This window comes from Arachis ipaensis, chromosome B07 (assembly GCF_000816755.2).
Source record: "Arachis ipaensis cultivar K30076 chromosome B07, Araip1.1, whole genome shotgun sequence".
Lineage (NCBI taxonomy): Eukaryota > Viridiplantae > Streptophyta > Magnoliopsida > Fabales > Fabaceae > Arachis > Arachis ipaensis.
This window is the reverse complement of record NC_029791.2, coordinates 19,596,235-19,620,277: the sequence shown is the minus strand read 5'-3', so window position 1 is coordinate 19,620,277 and position 24,043 is coordinate 19,596,235. Positions and strand designations below refer to the sequence as shown.

General features: G+C 35.8%; 2 long non-coding RNA genes across 2 annotated transcripts; one reads left to right on the top strand and one right to left on the bottom strand.

The window, feature by feature from the left end:
• On the top strand, window positions 19,166–19,346 carry LOC107608734. Its single transcript, XR_001612979.2, has 2 exons — window positions 19,166–19,246; window positions 19,305–19,346. It is a non-coding gene; the product is annotated as an uncharacterized LOC107608734 (long non-coding RNA).
• LOC107608321 lies at window positions 19,641–21,891 on the bottom strand. The gene is made up of 3 exons (XR_001612809.2): window positions 21,536–21,891; window positions 20,490–20,563; window positions 19,641–19,859 (listed from the first exon to the last, which is right to left on the bottom strand). It is a non-coding gene; the product is annotated as an uncharacterized LOC107608321 (long non-coding RNA).

Below are 24,043 nucleotides of genomic sequence, written 5' to 3'. Positions count from 1 at the left end.
AACCACCGGCTCCTCCAGCTCTTCATGTGTTGAATCAAGTGAATGATGAAGTCATTGACGACCCACAACTTCAAAGCAATGACCCTAAAATCCTTATTCCCTTCACTGTGAGTGAAGACATTCATTGTTTCATTGGTCCTATCGAGAACTTGGAAAGGACGAACAAGAAACTTCCTTTCTTCCTCAGTGCTCAAGGGGAAGATTTATTGATTAGCCAAGACCTCGATATCTCTTTTTTCACCAATAAAAAGCCTTTTCGAAATAACCCGAAAATCAACCCACGTGGAACTGACTTCACGGCTTGGTATGAACGTCTTGCTCCATCAAGGAGCACTGCTTGGGGAGCTCTTGGGATTCAAGACCTTCTAAGGCTTTTTCACTTTTCACCTTCGACGCTCCCTTGGATGATCGGAGCTGTAACATTTTTCTGGAACAGGACTACCAATAATTTCTACCTTCCTTGTGGGATGATTGGTATGTCACTTCTGGATGTAGCTGCTATCACAGGACTCCCGATTAGTCCTCCAGACTTTACCTCTAACATGCAACCCAGGCAACAATACAACATTGCTCCCATGACCTTACAGTGACTTCATTGCTCATCATATGGGTGCAGAAGGTAACCTCGTTACAGACGATAAGCACATGGATTTTCTGTTCTACTGGCTAAATGCAATTGTCTTCTGCTCTCGGAGTATTCAAATGCATAAGCTTTTCCTTCCTCTTGCTTCCCTACTTCATGAAGGAAACAATCTCAATTTGCCAAGCTTCTTTTAGGACATATTTTCGAAGAACTTGGCCAGTTTGTTAATTGTCTTTGCAACAACTATCTTATCAGTACAGGTGGCCCTCTCTAGCTTCTGCAACTTTGGCTTAATGCCATTTTTGAAAAGTATATGATAAAGCCTAACGGTGGTGCTACAGACAAATAGCACATCGAAGGCTTCTGATTGGCTAATTTCAAGCCAAATTTCCCAGAAGTACAATCAGATGAAGACCGATTTTGGATTGTTTTTTCTCTTTTTCATTCTTGCAAAGACTTTCACAATGAGAACCTCAATTCACCCCTTTTTTGCGTCAAAATTGTGGTCCTGTTTAGCTCAAACGCCTCCTCTTCCCCAACGATACCGAAGAAAATGAGCTTGCTAACAGGAACTGGGCCAATTTGCTGGCTGTACAGGTAATTCCTACAGGACTACCTCAACATAAAAAAGAACGTTTCAAAGTAACTCTGTATGCCCCTCATTACATAGCCAGACAACTTGGTTTCTCACAAGCTATCCTAACTCCACTTCTCAGAAACAGCAGGCCATTTTGCCATATCACTTTGGCTTCACAGAAAGAACTTGATCTCTACCTTTCAAAAAATCAACAACAAAAAGAAGGTTTTCACCATTTTGTCTATGATCGAAGCTCATTCATCACCAAGTCTTGTTTTGATTGGTGGACTACTTATTATTCCAAGTACAGTCGTACCTTGGAAGAGATCAAGCGTTCTGCGTTCGCACAATCTCTGCTGCTGAAGGTTCTCCTAAAAAACCCCAAAAAAGAAAGGCTGAAGCCATAGCTTCCTCACGACAACCGCTAAGGAAGAGTTGAAGGACTCCCACAAGAGCTTCCAGAAGGGTAACTACTCTCTACCTATACATATGTACTTAAACTGAAACTTTTCGAAAATCACATTTACTTACAAACTTTTGATTTCAATCTTTCATCAGTTACAGTTGCAATCATCGAGCGAAAGCTCCTCTGATGACAGTGAGCTATCTATTCGAAACATCCTTGCTGCATCCTCACAATCGGAGGATATAATTGATTCAGATTCGGGCTCTCAGTTAGTTTGAAGAACAAGACCCATTCCAGTAATATTATATCATTTTCACATATATTTTGATTTAGTCAAAATAAATCTCAACTTATTGTACCTTGTATTTCAGCCTGTTACTACTACACAATCAATCACCTCATCTTTGGCACCTGATCAGCCACATCAACAACAACAACAAGACCTAGGACAAACCACATCTCACTCATCAATCCAAGCCACAGAGTCTGTTCAGCCTCTCCAAGTCGCTTTTCCAATTCTGACTGGAACACAGGTAGTTGACTTAACAAAGGAGCACACCCATCATTCTCCAACACAACCTTTGATCATTGAACATGTCTCTCCAATCAACTAGGCTGCGTTCTCTGTTGAATTTCAAGTGGCCCCTGATTCTGACTCTCTTTCTCGAGTCGCTGAGACTACTACTTCAGACTCTCCATCTAGAGTTCTGGAAACCCTTCCTTCTCCTCAAAGAACCTCCAATCCTCTTCCACAAGTTGAACTTCAAACTTTCCCTGGTCAAGTGTCTGGAGATTTGGGTGTTTCTACCAAATCTACAAATGCCACCCTAGTTAACCTGGTCACCATCCTAAATCAAGCTATTCAGGAAGACAAAGTACCTATTTCTACCCCTGTACTCATTGGACCTTCTACATCTGGTCCTTCATTTGAGCTGAATGTCAATGCTCAAGAACAACTTCTATCACTTCTCAAGCTCTTGGACCATCCACCTATCGAATGGACCAATGATGCAGTCTTGAAAAATCTTTTATCTGATCTTTTAAGTTCATCTTTTGAAATTCAGATTCTGACACCTCACTCTACCATAATCAATCAATTCAAACAGATTGCCAATAGAAGTGCAACTACCCAGGAAAAACATCAAGAAATTAAGGATGAAGTAGCTAAGATCAGAACTGAGTCAGAAAGCTATACTGTAACCCTCTAGCCAATCAAAGCTTCCCATGAAGAATTCGATTTGAGAATCTCTCAGGCTATTTCCGTTCAAGCTCACTATGATAAGGAATAGAGAAGACTTGAAGCAAAATTGGCTCAGATTAATGAAAATTTTGCCAAAATTTGGAAGAGAAAAATTGATATAGCTACACCTCTAGCCACTACCCAGCAAGAACAACAACAACTTGCACAAGAAATCGTTTCTATTGAGGCCAAACAAGAAGAATGTGAGAAACAACTTGACAAGGCCCAATATGAAGAATTCAGGCATGCTGAGACACTTTCAGTTTTGGACAATGAAAGGGTAAAGCTACGCTCAGATTTAGCAAAACTTATGGCACCTTATATTTCTTCACCTTAGACTTCAGTACTTGTAATGGTTTTCTTTATTTTCGGACTTATGCATTTTAATTTTAATTCAGCAACCAATGATATTGCTTCAAATATTTCCCATTTATCGAATTGATCATATTTCCAGATTCGATATCTTTGATTCGATATGCATTTCCCGAATATAATCCTATCACTTGAAAAGGGCCTTCCCAAGTATGGGACCATCTGCCAAGAATTCTCAATTTCTTTTCTTTAGCAAAATGACTTTTAAAACCAACTCACCTATACTGAAGCATTTCTCCTTTATTTGATGATTGTAACTTAGCTTCGAGCAACACTTTCCTTTTGTCGAAACATGTTTTCAAGTGCCAATATTTGCTCTAAGTCTAATTCATTCAACTCATCAAACATTGCATTCCAATAATCCCCGACTGGCAAATAATTCTGTTTTGACACTCTCAAAGTGTTGAGATTGATTTCCAATGGTAGCACAATATCATGGCCATACACTAATCTATAGGGCAATGTACCTGTCGACCCTCTTGGTAAATTTTGATAAACCCATAGTACTTGACTTAACGTTTCATGCCAAGTTCGAGGTCTATTCCCGATATGTTTTTTAATCAAACTTATCAGAATTTTATTTGCTGCCTCGACTTGTCCATTAGCCTGTGCATAATAGGGGGTTAAAGTAATCATATTGATATTTCTCAAAGCCACAAAATTCTTGATTCGCTGACTAGTAAACATAGTCCCTTGATCAGTGCTCAATGTTTGAGAGATTCCAAATCGATGAATTATATGTTCCTCAATAAAATCTATTATTTTATGTTTTCCAACTTCTATTAAAGGAACTGCTTCGACCTACTTTGTAAAATAATCAATTACTACCAGGATAAATTTATGATGTTTCGATGAAGGAGGATGAATCAATCCAATTAAATCCAAAGCCCACCCTCTAAACGGCCATGGCTTTATAATCGAGTGCAATTCATATGCTGGGATTTGTTGTATCGAACCATGCTTTTGACATTCCTGACACGCCTTTGCATATTCGATACAATCTTTGATCATGGATGGCCAATATACATGATTGCGATATAGCACCCATTTCATCTTCTTCCCATCCTGATGAGCACCACATATCCCTTTATGGACTTCACCCAAAGCAATGTCTTTATCATCTTAACTTAGACATCTCGACAAACTTCTATCAATTCCCTTCTTATACAACTCATCAGCCATCAGGACAAAATTTATTGCTTGCAATTTTACCTTTCTATCAACTGGGATGCTGGAATTCTTTAAATATTCAGCAATAGGCTTTCTCCAATCATTAATCATTATCTTCCCATTCGCTTATACACAAAGCTTCCATTTCATCCGCAGGCACTAAAATTTGCCGGATACTAGCTAATTTCCTTAAAGTTTCTAGGCCGATTCTATATCTCGAAGCAATTTGGGCTAACTCATTAGTGATCTCGTTACGGATCCTTGGGATATGAACCAAAGAAACTTTTCGAAAAGAGGTTAACAACTCGCAAGCCGTCGCCAAATATTTTTACAACTTCTCATTATTACATTTAAACTCTTTCGATAATTGTTTCAGAACTAACTAAGAGTCCCCTAGGATTTGGACTTCCAAAGCCCCTTTTTCGATCAAGATTTCAAGGCCCAAAATTAAAGCTTCATACTCTGCCATATTATTCGAGCAAGGATATTTTAGCTCGAACAGGAATTCTGATGGAATCCCTTCTGGCGAGATAATAAGAATTCCAACACCTACACTATCTTTGTGCTTCGATCCATCAAAATATAACTTCCAATAATCGACTACATTTGTCCCTTGGTCATTCAGATTATTCGAATGATCAACTAGAAAATTTGCAATGACTTGACCTTTCACAGCTTTTGCTGGAACTTATTGCAAATCAAACTCTGTTAAAGCGAGCATCCATTTCCCTAAACGTCCTTGTAACATTGGAAAACTTAACATATATTTGACGAGATCAGCTTGTGCTACAACTTTTACCGATTTAGCCACCATATAACATTTTAATTTCATACAAACATAGTATAGGGACAAACACAATTTTTCTATCGGGGAGTACCTTATTTCAATATCAGTCAAAACTCGACTAAGGTAATAAACTGCCCGTTCATGTCCATTCTCGTCATCTTGGGCTAGCATACACCCAATTGTGTTTATAGATGCTGCAATATATAATTTCAAGGGCTCATGAGGATGAACATTCGCCATAATTGGAGCCTTAGATAAATAAGCTTTTAACGAATCGAATGCCTATTGATGCTCATCTGTCCACTCGAACTGTGAATCATTCTTTAATTTCACTAAAGGAGTAAACACCCTGGTTCGATCAGAAAGATTCGAAATGAACCTTCGAAGATAATTGACTTTCCCCAAAAATGATTGCACCTCTTTTTTCAATTTAGGTGCAGACAATGCTAATATTGCATCAGCCTTACTCTTATCGATTGCAATCCCCTTCTTATGAACCACAAAGCCTAGGAAATTCCTAGCTGATACACCAAAGGCACATTACAAAGGATTCATTTTTAATCCTTTCTTCCTCATAGTGGCAAACGCTTTTCTTAAGTGATCAATGTGTTGATTCAACGAAATCTATTTGACCATAACATCATCCACATACACTTCCATAAGTCTCCTGATATACTCATGGAATATAGCATTCATTGCTCGCTGGTAAGTTACACCAGCATTTTTCAAACCGAAAGGCATAACTTCCCACTCATAAGTGCCCAATGCCCCGGGACAACGGAAAGCAGTTTTGGACACATCATTTTCTGCAATGAAGATTTGGTTATATCCTGAATAAGCTTCCATAAAACTTAAAATTTCAATTCCCACTGTAGAATCGATCAACATATCTGCGATTGGCATAAAATACTCATCCTTTGGGGTAGCATTATTCAAATCTCTAAAATCAATGCACACCCTTAATTTTCCATTTTTCTTCATCACAGGAACAATGTTCGAAACCCATTCAACATCGTGCGGTTTGAATAAATTTAGCTTTAATCAACCGTTCAATTTTTTCTTTAATCTTTAAATTCATTTCTGGAGCAAAACGTCGAGAAGTTTGCTTCATAGGTCGAGCATTTGGTTTCAATGCTAATCGATGCTCTATGAGAGAACGATCGAGACCAGGCATCTCATGATAATCCCAAGCAAAACAATCTTTAAATTCATGTAAAAGATGGAAAAGTTCAGTTCGTAAAGGATCCGCAAGATTCTTGCAGATATAAGTAATTCGAACATCATCCAAAGATTCTAGATTAATTTCTTCTAAAGAATCTTGGGATTCAAACCCCATGAAATGATTCTCTTTTACTGAATATTTTTCAAACTCAAAAGTTCTAAATCATAGATGCAATCAAAAGAGAAATCAACAGATTCATTATAAACAGAACGAACTTGATCACTTTCTGGATTAACATTAGCTTTATTTTCAGCACAATGAACTTCTGCTATTAAATTGGCAGTTCGACTAACAATATCATTCATATTACATAATGAAGAAAACTTTAAACCATGACTAAATTCGATTGAAGACATCGAATTGTAACTACTACAAGTAGACAACACATTCCTAACTAATTCAACTTCATCAGACGAATCAATTTTATTCTCTATTGAAGGAAAATTACTTATATAATTATTTAAAATTACCAGGTAATTCGAGACGTCTTGAGCATGCCCCATCGAATATCATTTCGAATCCATTCAAGATGAACAATCCCAACCAGTTGGTATCACGTTTAGATGTGAATAGCGCAAGTTTACTGTTAAACCTTCTGAAGACAAGTAGCAGCCTTCGCAGTTATAAGAATTCAACGCCCTGTCAACATTTAAAGGCTTCAGTTTTGAGCTATACACCATGAAATCAACATGCATCTGTTCGACATATAGATTTGAATCTGTCTTAACAACTTTAGGCTTGCCATCCTCTGTCCAAAAGAGGACACTTTGATGCACAGTAGATGGTATAGCCTTAACTCCGTGAATCCAGTCTCGACCCAGTAAAGCATTGTAACTTGCTTTCGATGGTACTACCACAAACATGGTGTTTCGCTTAGATGACCCCACTTTCACCCCAAAGTAACCAGACCTTTTGTAGGAGTAGAAGAGCCACTAAAGTCTGTTACAGCAATATTGGTAGGAACCAAGTCATCAGGATGCTTATCAACCTTCATCAATATCCTTTCTGGCAATAGACTAATCGCTGTGATGCAGAATTTTGAATCCACAAACTAACTGGCAAGTGCACTGGGTCGTTCCAAGTAATACCTCAGGTGAGTGAGGGTTGATCCCATGAGGATTGATGGATCAAGCAACAATAGTTAAGTGATTGGCTTAGTCAGACAAATAGAAAATGATGTTGAAGGTTCAAAAGCATTAACAGTAAATTCAGAATATCAGAAAGCAAGCAGTAATGGAGTTGTGAAGAATATATCGAGAAACAGTTAATGCTTTAGAGATATCTATTTTTCGGATTGACTTTTCTTGCTAACTATTTTAATCATGCAAGATTTAATTCATGAAAAACTATATGTGACTAAACCCTAATTCCTTAGACCTTTTTAGTCTCCTCTAACTCTCATCAACTGCCAATTCCTTGGTCACTTAATTCCAATTAGAGGGCGAAGTTCAATTCTAGTTTATATGCCACAGAAATCCTAATTACCCAAATATAAGAGGATTATATGTCATGTATCCCGTTAAGTCTAGATAATTAGAAATTTAGGAGAAATTATTTTCAAGCTGTTGTTCAAGTAAAGAGCTTTTCCAAGTTATACAAGAACTCAATTAGAATCAAGGTCATACTTCCGTTCCACCCAAATTCATAAGATAAAGAACGAAAACAATTCTTCAAATATAAATCAGTACATGAATTAAAATAGAAAAATAATAGTATCAATCCATACAATAGACAGAGCTCCTAACCTTAACAGTGGAGGTTTAGTTGCTCATGGTTCAGAGAGAGAACTAGGATTCGTAAAACTGTAAATTGCAGAATGAGGTAGAAGAGAAGAGAAGAGCCCGAAGGGCTGATTCTTTTCCCTTTTATATCTAATCCTAATTAATGTAAAATATATTTTCTAAAAATTAAATAATATATTTTCCTATTTATAAAAGAATTAAAGTTTAATCAAAATAAATAATGATCTTCGCAAGCCTTCAAGCAGAGCATGGGGACCATGTGATTCATTCAGGTCCAAGTTTAAACTTGGAAATTCTCAAGTTCAGCATGGATGGGGCAGTGTGCTTCCTTTGGCATTCTTTGAGTCCACGCTGAACTTGGATTTTCCCAAGTTTTGCGTGTAGTGCGTGCGAAAATTCAACCAATAGCGCTGATGCTGGCGCTGAACTTGGAAGGAGCCAACTTCAGCGTGGAGGAGGCAGAGATGCTCCCTTGGAACTTCTTCAAGCTGGTGCTGAACTTGACCATTGTCAAGTTCAGTGTGGAGGTCATGCGCAATTCTCCTGGGAGGTGTTGATGTCCACGCTGAACTTAGAAAATCCCAAGTTCAGCGTGGGTGAAGCAGCAAACATTCTTCTCTCTTTCCATTCTCTAGCCTTGACTTAAACTCCGTGAAATTTGTCCAAAATACTACCTAAAATAAACAGAATTGCACAGAACTCAAAGTAGCATTCATAGTGGCTAAAATGTATTAAATTTTGATTAAACTTAGCAATTCAAGTGCAAATTCACAAGGAAAAAATAGAGAAGATGCTCACGCATCATGCTGCTCCACCATCAATCAAAACTTTATTCACTTTAATCCCACTCAAAGTAGTAGTAATGTGAAGTGGGTGGAGATGAGACTTTTGCTTTTCAGTGGGCGGAGATGAGACTTTTGCTTTTCAGTGGGCCTCAGAAAATACCCTGGTTTTTCCTCATATCGGATAAAAGAAAAGGCTTCTTCAGCATCCATGTCATAATCTTCTTCAGGATCGCCTTCATACTCGCCCAAATACTCAATTGGAATAATCAAAATAGTTCCAATCATCTCATCATCTCCTTCCTCAAAGTATTCTTCATCCAAATTAGTCTCTTTGCCTTTATCAGTTCCTGGAGAATGAGCTATTGCCTTACCTTTCTCCAACTTTGCAGGAGACAAAATTCCCTTTGGACATGTCTCTCCATCAGGAGGAAAGACTATTCGGGAATCCACCGAAGGTGTTGCCCCCTTGCCTTTGTCTGACTGAGGCTTCCTATTCTGATTTAGATTCCTTCTTCCTCTACCCCTTGGGTATTCTCTGGCCCGACCATGTTGATATGGATACTAATTTCGAGGAGGTCCTCGATGTCCCCATTGTGGATTTCGTCAATAATGAGCATCTCGATTCTAGAATTCTTGACAATTTCGAATCCACTGGACACCTATAGCCTGAGAACGGCTCAACGCTGCAACCACATTTTGCTGAGGGGCCTTAGAACTTTGCCCCTCTATACGCCAAATTGGTTGCCTCTGACGAGCTTGCTCCTCTCTATGAACTAACTCCTTCTTCATCCTTTCTTTTTCGAAAATTGCTGCAACTTCAGCATTGAATATAGCATTACACCGTGGACACAAAGATACATCACGATCTTTGATCTTTTGCTGCACCAAGAAATCCAGCAAAGCATCTCCTACTCGAGGATATACTGATCGAACCTGTGACTCGAAATCATCTAGAGCCACATCAAAATCATATGACATTCCGACCATATTTACTCCAAAGTATGGTTCAACAAAACCAGCTTCCGTGTCGAAAGGATCAACATCAACTTTCATTTCCTTTTTTCCATCATCAAATTTCAAACGTCCTTCCATGATGGATTCCTGAATTAGGTCCCTGAAATGAACACAACTATTAGTCGAATGACTGGTTGCTTGGTGAAATTTACAATAAGGTTTTCCTTTTAAATCTTTCACCGAAAGTAAAGTTCTACCCTCAGGCAGAATTAATTGTTTATCTTTAAGTAACACATCGAAAATCTGATCAAATTTTGAAATATCAAAACTATATTTTTCCCACTCTTTAGTTTTGAATCATTCGACTTTTCATTACTAGGAAGCTTTTTGAGTAAGGAACAAATATATGGAGGACCCTTCTTAAGTTCGGCCAAATCGACCTCTGCCTCAAGATTAAACTCCTCCTCGGAGGACTCTATGGTTACATAAGCAACCTTCTCCTTTCGAGTAAAAGGTTTACTCTTTAACTTTTGTTCCTTCCTATATTTCTCCTTTTCTTTTTTCATAAGCTCGACTTGATGAACCCTTTCAGCCAAATGGGCTAAATCAGGAATATGCACATTAAGTAATTTTCGACGCATATAAAATCCTAATCCCATAACTGCTATTTTCACAACTTCACTCTCAAGTAATGACACATAGCATCTACTTCTAGTATTCTTAAAACGTATCATATAGTCATCAATGGTTTCACCATCCTCACGTTTCAAAGCAACTAGGTTAGTAACTGCCACATTCATTTCCCCTCGATAAAATTGAGCGTGAAAAGCAATTTCCAACTGATTCCATGTCGTTATCGAATTTGGTCTAAGATTCGAAAACCAAGTAAACGTATTCTTCGTTAACGAAGAAGGAAAAAACTTCATTTTCAAATTCTCATCATTGGTTAGATTCCCAATCTCGACCAAATATCGAGCAATATGTTCAGTGGTTGACTCTTCGACTTTCCCCGCAAATTTTGTGATTATTTTTAGATTCTTCACTCCTCTTGGCACTTCAGCCATTTGAACAACTTGAGAAAAAGCAGACACAAAATGGGGTCGGTTCATAAAACCAACATTCAAACCAACTCGATTGAGCACTTCTTCCACAATTCTTGTGACTTGATAACGTTCACCACCATGATTAGCACGTAATCTGGCTAGAACATCATCTGCATTCTGGCCACGGGGAATTATCTGAGGATTCTCTCTATTTAAAATGTTGTTTTCATTTTGAAATATATCTTCAAACCCTTTATTATTCCCTCTGGTCTCATGCCTTTCTCCTTCATCATAATCAACGATTCGAGCAATCTGTTCGCCTTGTCTGGCAAGGCATTCAAATTTTGATTCATGATCAGCCATCATGGGATTTAGAATTGTGGTCATTTATTGAGTCAATAAGTTGACTAAATCATGATGACTTTCCTCTACATGTTGTCGAAATACCGCCATGGAATTAGAGGCATTCGATGTAGAGCCCACATTATAATCACGAGAAAACTTAGAATACTGTTGTGGGTTTTGAGAATTATTTACTCTATTTACACTCCGAAAATGAACAGGAGGAGCAAAACCACTCACCGGTGGAGTATAACCGGGAGGAAGACCATAAGGAGGCCAACTAGTAGTTATTGGAGGCTGGACTGGTGGTAAAGTACCACGTGGACGAATATTACGTTCAATATGTCCAGTTTGAACACTAGTAACCACTATACTTTCAATTACACCCAAACCTTCCGAACACGAAGTAACGTCCGAAGTTTGCACAGTTACCGGTATGCTGTCATTGGTGGACAAACCACCATTCACATTTGATAACTCATCAGCCATGTGAATAATCTTTTCACTTCTCAATTGCATACACCAAATGACACCAAAATATTAATCTTTTGACACACTTGACTTTAAAACTGTCCCATTAGGCGTGCCAAATTATTTTGTCGATTTTTAGCAAATCGATGGTGGTTCAATTCTAAAGGTCTGGGAGCAAAACCTACTTCTCTTTTGCAGATACCAGTTCTATAAGTGCATCAAAGATTCTCAAATTAGACGAGTATTAAAACGGGAAATCAGTTTGAAAAAATGTCAAGAGGATAAAAGAAGTGTAAAAGAAAAGATTCGAAAAGTAAATTGACTGAAATCGAAATGGTTCACACTGAATTTTAAACAAAGCAGTTAAATGCCTTCGACTGAACTAAAGGACTTTTGAGATAGAAATTAAAGATGCTGAAATGTAAATTGGACAAAGAAATTAAACATTGCTTGAAAGATAAATTGGATAGGAAAAGTAAAGTTTTATAGAAAGTGTAAATGAAAATTTAAAGACAATGGAAGGAACCCTACAGAAATCGAATTCGAATGCAGACTCAGAAATTCGCTGGGGATGTGAGTATGCTTGAGTGTATTTCTGAAGAAAAGTTCCAAACTTTTATTTTCTAGAACTTATTAATATTTATAATCCAAGTTTGTAACCGATCCTTAATTACACGATGCTGCCTTGTATGCGGATTCTTAGGTAACTGTTCCCGCTCTTTTGCTAATGAACGTTACCAATAAATTCCCAACTCAGAGAAAAGCCTTCAACTTCCTTCTTCATGTAACCGCTCGATTTCCCTTTTTGAAAGCGCCATTCGATCCTCTATTCGAATTATCTTCCCGATTCACCAAGGTATCAAAATCAAGTACACGTCATATAACTTTCATTTAACACTGGTACATGTGTCTTCGATTTCTGCTCTCTTCTTAACATCTCTCCAACATTTCGAATTAGTTTATTCTTTCGAAAGTATATCTCGACCAACAATGTTTATGGATTTCATTGGCGATGAATTTTCTTTTACCTCCTGGTCCGTTCATTTTTTGAAAGCCGACATATATCTCGTTCAACTTAAGTAAAAATAAATTCAACTTTGCATCGAACGAGTTATATATTTTTCTAGATTCATTATATAGAAACAGCTCCTATTAAAAATGTGTATTAACCATAATTGAAAAAATTGACTGCTTCAAGCAGTCGGATAAAAAAAGTGACGACTTAATTTTTGGATTGGTTTGAGTTGGGTACTAGACCGAACAAGAAACAAAATTCGTGAGTACTGATTTGATTCAGTCAGATTTTACTAAAACCAATAAACTAATGGGTTTGAGAAATTCGGACTGGTTTGGAATTTGATTCTCTTAATCTCAACCCAAATGACATTGTTTGATATTTTTATTAAAAAAAAAGGAACCATAGTTCTGAAGCCAGTCACCCACCCTACCCATACCCACACCCACACCCATAGTTCTAAAATGCTCCACTGTGTGTATTTCGACGGTAGTTAAAAATGCCTACAAGGAATTCTAATGTCAAAGTAAGCATGTATTTTAGTAGAGTGTTATTAGAATTGGATAAAATTTACACGGCGCGTAATAGAATTTATAAAGTATCTAACACAATTGGCTGGTTTAGGGGTAGGACCACGTGCTACGACAGTCAGTGATAACCTCCCACCATTTGGGCAGTTTTGCATGGTAGGTGGTTATGTCTTGCATGCGTGGGATTTGCGAGAATAGGCAAGTCTTAGTTTGTTCTCTAAGCCGAGTTGTATTATGGGTCAAAAGACTTAGTTCCCAACCAGCTAGATTCTATCCTATCATGGGCCAAATCAGATTAAGATCAGTGTCGAACTAGTTTTGGCCAGAGCCATTCGTGGAGCACCCTAGTCATATTTGGACCTCCCAATCATTTGACCTATCTAGGAATATTGCCTATACTCGAGCATCGAGCAATAGTTCAATACTCAAGTATCCAAAGTCGGGGTCACACTTTGATCTTGGATTTTTGGTAGAAATTCATGTGTAAATGAGTGTAACCAGACTTATTGGAATGGTTAAGGGAGGCAGTTATTGAACGATTACAATCCGTTTTTCGATAGTCAGTGTGGTGATGGTTTGAAAATATAGGTCGCAAAATTGATGTTATTACTGGGGATCTAGAACGTCTTTTCAACTGTTCCCGCTTCATTTCATAGCTTAGGGAATCGTGTTCATCATTTAAATGAGGCAATAATTTTTTTTTTTATCTGGATAATAGTTTGCACTTCTCACTTTCTCTATGTATTCTTTCTTTGTCTTCCTTTTTTCTTCCTCCGTTCATTTTCGCGAAGAGTTGCCTTTCTTTTGAGTTATTCTTTGAGTTTTTGTTACAATTCCACCACCTTCATGTCATTTTTCACGCATTCTTCACCAGGTTAGTTCTTCTCTATGATTCCTTCGAATGCTATTTTTGTTTTTTCTCAGTGATTATATTTGTAACTTTTTATTATGATTTTGTTTTTTTTCTATTACAAATACTTGAAATTTTTCTTAGAATTTACTGCTACTATTAGATGATATTGTTTGTATATTTTGTTGTTTTTTATTTGTATTTAAGAATTATTTAGTTTCATAGAAGTGTTGGTGTCATTTTATCACCTGTAAATATGGTTAAGCATTGCCCTTTCCAAGGAATCTCCTGCTAGTGGCCGACCCTGGAATCCTATGAGTTGTTATGATATGCTTTTAAGTTTTGGGGTTCTTTGGGTGCTCTCTTTTAGGAGAGAGCTTTCCATTCCTTGGTAGTAGATGCTTATGAGTAGTTAGTATTTTTTCCGAATTTATTAGCTTAGAATGCTACTTTTACATTTTGTAGTGTATCTGATTCTCTATGGTGAAGAAAGGAGTGTACGAATTGCCCTTTGAGGTCCTTGTAGGTGTAGAGTACCTTAATTTGATTATTTTAGAGCGCAAATTCGGTTGTAAATTATGAGTTTATGGGTATTCGTGAGGCACACTCACTGTCCCTGAGGTTAAAGGATGAAGAGAATTATAGGATAGTAGCTCTAGCCTCTAGGGATTGAGTTTGTGTTTACAATCCAGATTCACCACATGCCACTATATTTATATATATGATTGCATTTTTACCCACATAGGGACTAGATTATCATTTACCAACTTTAAGAGTCAAGTTCTTATAAATTGTAGTGTTTCCCCTTCACAGTTTCATCTAAATTTTTGGGCATTTTTTCAAGCTTTTCAAATTCTCTCTAGGTATTGTGTTTAGACATTACTCCTCTTTTTTTTTCCTTATATTTTACCATATTTTTCACTTGACACAACCATTTAATGATGATGGCAAACATGACTTTCCTTTAGGGTTTCACAAAACTGGAAGATTTTCAACTTTTTAAAGATTCCTTCCATGACATTAAGATTTTTTACTTCAAAGTTTTTGTGTGACCTACGTTTCACCCCTTTTTTGAAACATTTGAGGGAGATTTTAAGGTCCCTATGTATTGGTACCAATAGAGTGGTACTCCTAGGTATTAGTATTATAGTCTAGATAGATAAGATCAGGCCTTTGTAGACATTCTTAAGTAGTATTAGGGAAAGGCTCCCAATCGCTTTCTTCCAAGATGCTAGTCACCAAATCTTTAAGTTACATTAGAGTGAACTTGGTCATTATTATTTTCTTATATTTATTAAAATTTTATTATATGATCAAAGTATTAATAGTCAAGTTTTTTTAGCTAAAATAACTTCCAAGTTTTGTGTTTTCTATCAGGTTCAAAAAATTAAAAAGAAAGATGTGGTGAAAGGGTCCCCGACTTCTGGTTCCATAACTACTTCAAGTTGTCCAAGAAACAGCTTTGTGCCATAGACTCCTCATCCTCCTTCCCATCAGTCAGAAAAGAGCAAAACTTTACTTCTTGGAAGAGGAAGAACACAAAATCTTAGTGATATAGCTTCTCGGGAATTTCCAATCACTGAGTTAATGGATGAGCATATTCTCCACAGTAGTTGTACTCCTTTTTTGGAGGCCACCTCAAAAATCCTTCTGTTCCTCAATCTTGTTCTTCTCAAGTTGGTTGCCATTGCTAAGACAACTAAGTTGAAGTTTTGTTCTGGCTCTCCAATAGTATCTCGGGAGGGATTTAACCTCCTACAAGCGAAGGCAACTACAACAAATAAGGGTTTTCGCAACGGTTGAAAATCGTTGCCATAGATAAAAAAATCGTTCCTAAAATTTTAGGCAACACTTTGGCAACAGTTTTTGACCTGTTGTATATGAGGTCGTTACCAATGCTAATAGGCAATGGTTTTTTACTTAAGGCAATGGCAACAAAGAAAATCGTTGCCGTTGTTACTAACATACACAATGGTTTTCACAATAATTTTTAAGAAACGGTTTAGAACCGTAATTGGATAGGCAACGATTTTATGCCGTTGTAGCTTTGTTACTAATTTGGACAATGGTTTGAAAACCGTTGCCTTTTGTTGATGTCTTTAAGAATGGTTTACGAACCGTTTCCTTTTGTGTTGCTTTTTGCAATGGTTTTAATATCATTGTTATTTTGTAGCTGTCTTTGACAACAGTTTTAACACCATTGCTTTTTGTGACTTTTGATAATAGTTTTTTGTAGATATATATTTCTTTATTTATAATAGTTTTCTCATGTTGCATTGAAATTAGTATTCTAACTAATTTTTTAATTTAGTGTCAATAAATAACCATAACTATTTAAATCAAATTACTAAAGAAAACTAATTGAACATTTACCATCAAATTTGATTTACAAAGTATTCTGTAAGATCCACAATTATATTATATCATCATTGCAAAATACCATAGTATTAGTCTAAGTCATAACCACTTCTAATTATATCATCATCATTGTTTAAAATACCATAATACAAATCTAAGTCATAACAACATCTAACTATATCATCTTTGCAAAATATTCAATAACAAAAGAAAGTTGAAGTAATTAAGTAGCAAGTAGGTTTATAATCATGTCCACAACTTCATGACTTTTACTATCTAACATTTGATCTTCAAATTTTGTGACATTAATTAAGTTCGTTTTCTCCAAAAACATGATTTTTTCTATAAACAAAACAAAAAAAGAGTAACTATAATATAAAACTACACCTTTCTAGTACTAATAATGCTTACTAAGAAAATGTTTAAGAGAGAGAGAAGAGGACAAACATATATATAACATTTCTCTATTTGGATACACAAAATAATAGAATCAACATTAATATAAATTAACCATTATTTAAGATATGATAAGTTATAAAAAATTTTAACAACAAATGATACCTTCTTATTAGCATCATTGTTTGGATTACCTAAAGTGCTTCCTAGTTGAGCAACTAACATCTCAAGGTCCACTCCTGAGCTTTTTTGTTGTAACAGCATCTTAACAAGAGATTTTAGTTCATCTACTTCTTGTTGCATCACATCAACCTTACTCTCTAAGATTGCTTTTTCATTTACATATTACTGCTTAAGGGTAGCAATTTCTTCAATTTTCTTCAACAAAGTTACTTGGTAACTCTTCCATAACATTACACTTGCCCTGTCTTTTCTTTCCCAAATATGGATTGGAAAGCTCTAACTGTTGATTCTTTAGACTTTTCATTCTTAGCTTATAGATGTGCCTATGTTAATTTGAAGAAAAATAAGAATAATTAAAAAAAGAAGACTAACTACACAATTGGACTAAAAACATATATCATTTGACAACATTAAAGAAAATACAAATTAAGAACAACATCAAGAGTCTTTAACTCATCTACAAGCGTCAAAATTATAACAATTGATTAGCAAATGGCCAAGACACAAAAAACTCATATCCTATTTTGACCAAATTAACTCCCAATATTTACAATTACATTTAAAGTGTCTTCATCCAATGATTTGTCCTTTGTATTTTGGTGAGTTTCAACAAACATTTCTGCTTGAGTAGGTGGTTCATTACTTTTCTTAGAAGCAGCTTGTAAGTTCAGTTCAAATAGCATTTAGCAAAAGAGAGTTAAAATGATGTTATTTCTAAAAAAACACATACTTGATACTCATAGACACACCACACACATACAAATGCACAATAATTTGTAAAAAAATGTACCAATCTTGCACGTATTCTTACAAAATTTATTGGTCCCTTTCGATGCCTAAATTTCTGTTGTGCACTATCTTTTTCATTCTGCATAGATATTTTCTAAATAGCGAGAGACAAATATTATCAAAAAGTCATCATATTTCGCTCATTAATGTATATAATATAATTGTATGCACAATTAAACTAGGTTTCACATAGCTTACTTTAACATTTTCATTTCTCCAATAAGCAATCAACTTTCGAAAATGAATCTCAGGTATGCTTTTAGGACGACTTTTCAGCATCTTGCTCATACATTTGTATGGAAAAAAATGAGTTTAGTCTACAAAACACAAATATTATTAGCTAGTAAGAATAAAATATGTATGTTTTCTTAAGAAATGAAAAGTAATAAGACTAATATTCTCACTAGAACATATTCCCAAATAGCCTCTTTATCTTTAATCCCCTTTCAATTTGTGTAAATTAACAAAAATCTAAATTCCTTGCCACTGTGCCTAAAAATTTGCTCAAGTTGGTTATAGCTTCATCAGTTGGACCAATTGTCTCCCTTTCATCATCTAGAGTAATTTCTTCTCTATCTTTCAACTATCTTGTATGAATCTTCAAGCACTGTGTAGGTCTTTGTATTCTCCTCACCGTTGTCTCTATACAAAGAGACTAATAAAATTACAGTAATATATTCAAAGAGTCTAAAAAACCACAACATATTCAAAGAGACCGAAAATTTACCTTTCGTTGTTTTGTCTATGTCCTCAACCTTAGTTCACTACAACAAATAAGAATTTTTGCAACGGTCAAAAACCGTTGCCATAGATCAGAAAACCGTTCCAAAAACTTTAGGCAACGGTTTTCTACCTGTGGTATATGCAGCCGTTGCCAATGCTCATAGGCAATGACAACCAAAAAAACCTTTGCTATAGTTACTGGCATAGACAATAGTTTTAACAACCATTTTTAAAGAACGGTTCAGAACTGTTATTGGATAGACAACGATTTAGAACCGTTCTGTTCCATGACATAACGGTTTAAAACCATAACTGGATAGGCAACGGTTTTAAGCTGTTGTAGTTTTGTTATTCACAAAGGCAACGGCTTAAAAGCGTCGCCTTCGGTGTTTTTTTGTAACGGTTTTAATACCATTGCAATTTTGTACTGCCTTTGGCAACAATTTTAACACCATTGCCTTTTGTAATTTTTGACAATGATTTTTTATAATTATATAATTCTTTCTTTAGAATAGTTTTCTCATGTTACATTAAAATTAGTTCCAACTATCTTTTTAATATAGTGTTAATAAATAACCTTAACTATTTGAATCAAATTACTAGAAGAAACTAATTGAACATTTTCCATCAAATTTGATTTATAAAGTGTTATGTAAGATCTACAATCACATTATATCATCATTGCAAAATACCATAATACTAGTCTAAGTCATAACTACTTCTAATTGTCGTCATCATTTTTCAAAATACCATAATACTAGCCTAGGTCATAACAACCTCGAACTATATCATCTAATTTTGCAAAAAATACAATAACAAAAGAGAATTAAAATAGCTAAGTATCAAGTAGGTTTATCATCGTTATGTCCACAAGTTCATGACTTTTACTCTCTAACATTTGCTCTTCAAAATTTGTGACCTTAATTAAGTTTGTTTTTTTCTTCAACATAATTTCTTGTAAACAAAACAAAAAATAGAAAAAGTAGGGAGTAGGAAGTAATCCAACACACTACATCAAATTAAGCGTTAAACATAAATATCAAAATAGAAGTCCTGAAATAAAGAAATTTATTCATATCAAGTTATCAACAAAAGGCTTGACATAAACTGATTCATACTTAAAGTGAGCCTTCTTGTTCATTTTTTCTTCTTCATCAACTTTTTTGGTCTAGGAACACATACATATAGGGTGATCGAATTCAAGTTACCTTTAAAGTGGGTGATGGGGAGTTTAAAGATGAATGAAGCAAGAGTAGATCCCCTGCATCTATGCATGTTACTTCTCCAACAGGAAAATTTGACCCATATCTACCAGCTCTCCCTGCAATAATATGCATTCAAAAACCCTGAAATAAAATAAGATTTAAAATCAAAGTCTTCAAATTTGAATAGAATATAAAAATATAATTTGATTAATTTCTAATAACATAACATAAAGCACAATTCTTGACTTTATTTTTTTCTTTTTTTCAGAAAGGTGTCTATCTATTTAGTTGAATCTTGTGTTACCTGCAATCTATTTTATTTCAAGTACAATCAAGTCCCGAAATTCAAAACTATCAAACTTCTTCAAGGTTGAAAATATGATCCTAGATATGTTTAAATTAAGACCCATTTTGATGGCATCACTAGCCACTAGAATATCAAACTCGCTTGTTGCATCATTGAACATGCTTGCATGAAGTCCTAATTAAAATTTCAATTCAAAAAATTCTTAAGGATTGGAATCCAAATACAATCTATTATAAAAATAAGACTGGAGCACAACTGATTTTGGCTAGCATGATATTTATTGTCAATTATTGACACACGTGAAGTTTTCTAAATAAGGAAACAAATAGCATAAATTTTTGTATGGAAAGAGTAAAATTTGAAATTCAAATATCAGATTTCCATGAAAAAAGTGAAAGTCAACAGGGAAATTAAAACTTAGGTAAGAATCCACATCTACCTTGTTTGAGTTTTTGGTGGCAGCGAGCCATATACTACTGAATAAAGATGCTTTCCTTGATTCTCAATTTTCTTCTGAACAATATGAATGCCAACTTCTACTAGTTAGTCCATTGTGTATATAAGACAAGCGAATGAATTATGCAAGTAAATTCACAAAAAAATATTATGATATAAAAATTGTAAGATCTTACCTTTAATTTGTAAATGTCTCAGTGTGAAAAGGTTTAAATGCAATCACCATTCTTATATTAGAATAAGATCCAAAAGGGACCTTCGACGGCACTAAAGGTGATAACCTCTCATAATAGTGAACCTGTAGCACACGTAAAGGAGAAAATTCTATCAAACAGTAATTACCAAAATGAAAAATCCACAGGAATGAAAATAGCAATAACTATAACCAATCTACTGGCTTGGCCCTCATTGCTTATTGCCACCACCACCAAAATAAAAGAAGAAAAGGAAATGATTGCTTGGTTGTTCTAGGTGATGTTTTTCTGATACCTCAACATCATCACCAGTAACTTTCAATATTTCTTGAATAAAGGGAACAGAAGCTGGATCACCACAAAGATGAAGTTCATCAGCAGCTATTCCTAATAAAGCAAGTGTAAATGAATGACCTCTGCTATTACATCCTAACATCTGGATGCAGAATGATAGATGAAGATTAGTAGTGGAAATAAGTCATAACTAGTAGACTAATGAAAAACCTATAAGGTAGTATTTTCATAAAAAAAAAACTCACTGAGTTACCTATGCCTCCTCGCATGTAGACATTTCATTGAAATAGATACTCTTTTAATTATAAATTAATAATAGTATTGAAATTGAAAAACTTACATGACACAATCAAGATGAGACTTGAACCTGAAACTTATAATCTAGCCTCATATGAAACCACATGTTCCTACAAGCTACACAGAACACAATTTGAAAAAAGGATTCACAATGAAAAATTGACTTGCCTAAGCTATAGGATTGTTACAGAGCAATAAGAGTTCAGAAATGGTGGTTTTGGTAGCTAGGGCACAACCAACTCACCATGAACAACGGCGGCAACCAGGAATTTCGGTGGCGGCGGCAGAGGAACGGCTCCTCCACTGTTGCATCACTTTCTCACACGCGTCCCTTCTTTCCTCTCTGCGGCAGCATCAATAGTGATATCCTCTCCCTGTTTGGTTCCTTCCAGTGACAGCGGCAGCTTCCATCAACGGCAGCAGCGGCAAGGCGCGACGAAGGCGGCAACAAAGACGAGCTCCTTCTCTTTCTCGCATTGCGCGTTCTGTGCGTGTCTCTCTCTCACTCTCGTTTTCCCCTCAAGGTCAGTAGAGACGGTGGCTGTGGTCACCACCGGTAGCGCCTCTCCCTTCCCCTCTCCTCTCCTTCCCATTCTCTGATCCCCCCTCGAGCTCTCCCTCTTCTCTCGTTTCCCCCTCTCTATTTTCCCTTCTCTCCTTTTCTACTTCTGTATGTGTGTATGTTTACATTATGTTAGGCTTAGGGATTGTAAAATTAGGGTTTATTTGAAAATTTAGAGTTAGGGTAAAATGTATACGAGTAATATAACAATTTTATAAAATATTCGAGATAGAATAACAATTTAGAATTCAAATATATTACTGTAAAGATTATTTTCAGAACATAAAATTTTTATTCATCAATATATCAATGAGCTCAAATAATTATTTCTAATTTTAAGTTATAAAATGAACATATTAATCACATTTTGTGAAAATACATTTTAAACCCAAAATTATTGTAAGACCCATAAATTTTGAAAAATATTATTATGAGCTAATTTCAATTTATTTATTCATTAAAGATTTTATTTTCATAAACTACTTTTATTAAAAGTAATTAAATTAAGTTCTAATTATTAAAATAGAAATTTTACTTAATTTTCAATTATTGAATAATTTTCTATATTTAAATGACAAAGTTTAGTAGTTATAAAAGAATAAGAATTTTATATGACTTAGTTTAAATAATTGAGATGTTAGAATTTAATACTTTAATTTTTATAAGCAAAGAAAATTAATTACATTATCTCTAATTTTAAATTAAAATACTTGGTTAAAAGTCAATTAGCAACTTGATAATTAAATAATATTTTCAAATAAATTTTAAGGGATTAAATTAGATTTTTAATTAATACTCTACCTAAACTCTAATTCCCAAATCGAAACCCTAAATCCCCAAAAACACAATCCTAACCCTTAATTTTCCTAAACTAGCTGCCATTCCCCTTTTCTTTTTTCTTTCTTCTTCTTCTTCACACCCACACTAACGACAAGAGAGGAGAGAGCAGAGGAAGAGAGAAAGAGATCCGAGGAAGAAGGGAGATCAGGAAGAAAGATGGGGACCGCGTGCAGTCGTCACCGCTGCACTCCGCCGCTGCTTTGCCACCGTCGTGCTGCCATCGTTGTGTTGTCGTCAAGCTCGAACCGAAGAGAGGGAGGCGTGGAGGCAAAGTCGCGTAAAGAGAAGAATGCGGAGGTAGAACTGTTCGCCACTGCCGGACCTCTATCGCCAATGATTCGTCACTGTTGAAGCTCGTCACCGCTGCTGTGTCATCACCGAGGAGCTTGAAGGGAGATAAGAAGGCTGTCCCGTAGCCGTTGTGCTTGCCATCACCATCCGTACCACAATGGAGCATCGCCGTCGTCAATAGTGGAGTGGGCTTCGCAGAGAGAGAAAAATGCTCGATAGGGGAGAGATGGGTTGCTCCTGTTTCCGTTCTTTCACCTTGCTTGCCTTCTGAACCTTACTGCCACCGTCACGAGCTTCTGCCACCGTTCAGCTCACCAAAAATCATCACCAGAGATGCAGCTACTCCGTTCCTTGGTTCTTTTCTGAGTACAGTAAGTTATCTTGCTTTGAAAACCTCTTTTATCGCTTTTCCGTTATATATTACTGAGGTTTCTGCGGCTTTTTTATGATAGGGTTGAATTACGGCGATTGCATGTCGTGTTTAGTGTTGTCATTGTCGCTGCAAAGATGAAATAAAGCTGTGGTTATGGCTGCCAGAGTTACCGTTGGAGTTGCCTCTGCTTCGTTCCTGGTTCTTTTTTTATGCGGTAGGTCTTTTGCTCTAAAAACCTCTCTTTATCGCTGTTTTGTTATAGATTATTCAGTTTTGTACGACGATTTTATGTCAGGGTTAAGTTACTATTGTTAGATGATGCCCTTGCAGCTATTACAGCTGTGGAACATAGTCGGAGTTGATGCTGTTGTTTTCGGGCTCAGGGTAAAAGGTTTTCTTTAATGCATTAGTTCGACTTTTTGAGGAAGGGTCATTTTTCTTAAACTCATTTTATTTCTGAGAATTGTTATAAATTGATATTGATACAAAAATATATTTTGGTGATTATGTGAGTTTTATGGATTGAACTGAGTTGCTCTGAATATTTGTGATTGTTTGTCTGGTGGGATTATTGATTGTTTGAGAAGGTTGAATATTTTGAGTTATTGATTTTTCTAAATTGGCGTTTGTCAAATTGGTTTTCTTGAGATTTGGAAATGTTTCGTTATTGAAAATAAGTTGACTTT